The sequence below is a fragment of the Calidris pugnax genome, unplaced genomic scaffold (assembly GCF_001431845.1).
Source record: "Calidris pugnax isolate Ruff unplaced genomic scaffold, ASM143184v1 scaffold28, whole genome shotgun sequence".
Taxonomy (NCBI): Eukaryota; Metazoa; Chordata; class Aves; order Charadriiformes; family Scolopacidae; genus Calidris; species Calidris pugnax.
The window spans coordinates 14,672,880-14,673,697 of NW_015090842.1; the positions used below are offsets into that span (position 1 = coordinate 14,672,880).

The 818-nt window shown below is 56.6% G+C and overlaps 1 protein-coding gene across 1 annotated transcript in view; it reads right to left on the reverse strand.

Moving 5' to 3' along the window:
* Window positions 1-818, reverse strand: part of N4BP1 (NEDD4 binding protein 1) — a 32,328-nt gene that overhangs the window by 31,236 nt on the left and 274 nt on the right. The window lies entirely within an intron of this gene.

Here is an 818-nt window from a genome sequence, read left to right on the forward strand (position 1 = left end):
GCTATGAGTAATATTAGTTTCATCACTACTTCTAAGCCCCCCCTCCTCGCCCCCCCCCCCCGAAAAAGGTTAGCTGTACATGAGATTTAACAAAATAATTCTGTGAAGACACTTCACAGCAACTGGTGTCAGAGGCACACACAGCCTAGACGGCTCTCTCTCTCTCTTAGCTTTCTTTTTAACCAAACACTAAACAAGTTATCCGCTCCAGCAACCAGACTAGTGAAGCTATCTGGATCTGCCAGCTTTTACAGGAAGGAAATACTAGCTCTGTTAAGGTGCCAGCTCTGCTAGCAAACTACTAAATGCCACAGAATAAGTTAAACCTGTAAAGCAACGGGGAAACATAGTGAGCGACCGCCAACCAATTCTGATCAATTCCTCGACTCGGGGAGGCAAAAGGCGAAGGAGACTTTGTTATTGCGTTTTAAAACAAGGCTTGGCCCAGCTCTCGCAGGTGTCGGAGCCTCTCGGGCGGGCGGCAGGAGCGTCCCACCCGGCGGTGGCCGCAGGGCGCCCTGCCACACCGCTGAACTTTGCACTTCTCAGCTGAACGCCTTCCCTTTGTTCCCTGCGCTCATGTCAACACCGCCGGAGACACCCTGGCACCGGGCACACACCTATTTGCCAAGGCAGGACCGTTCCTGTTTCCCTGCGCACCGCTGACTCCTTCTCCCCAACCTTTTCCGCCTCCCACCCGCACCGAGCGGACCCCGGACCCGCCTCGGGACGGAGGGGCCTGTCCCCCGGCACTCCCGGCCTCCCCCCCCAACCCGACCGACCGAGCCCCCAACGACACCACCGGGCGCCGCTTTCTA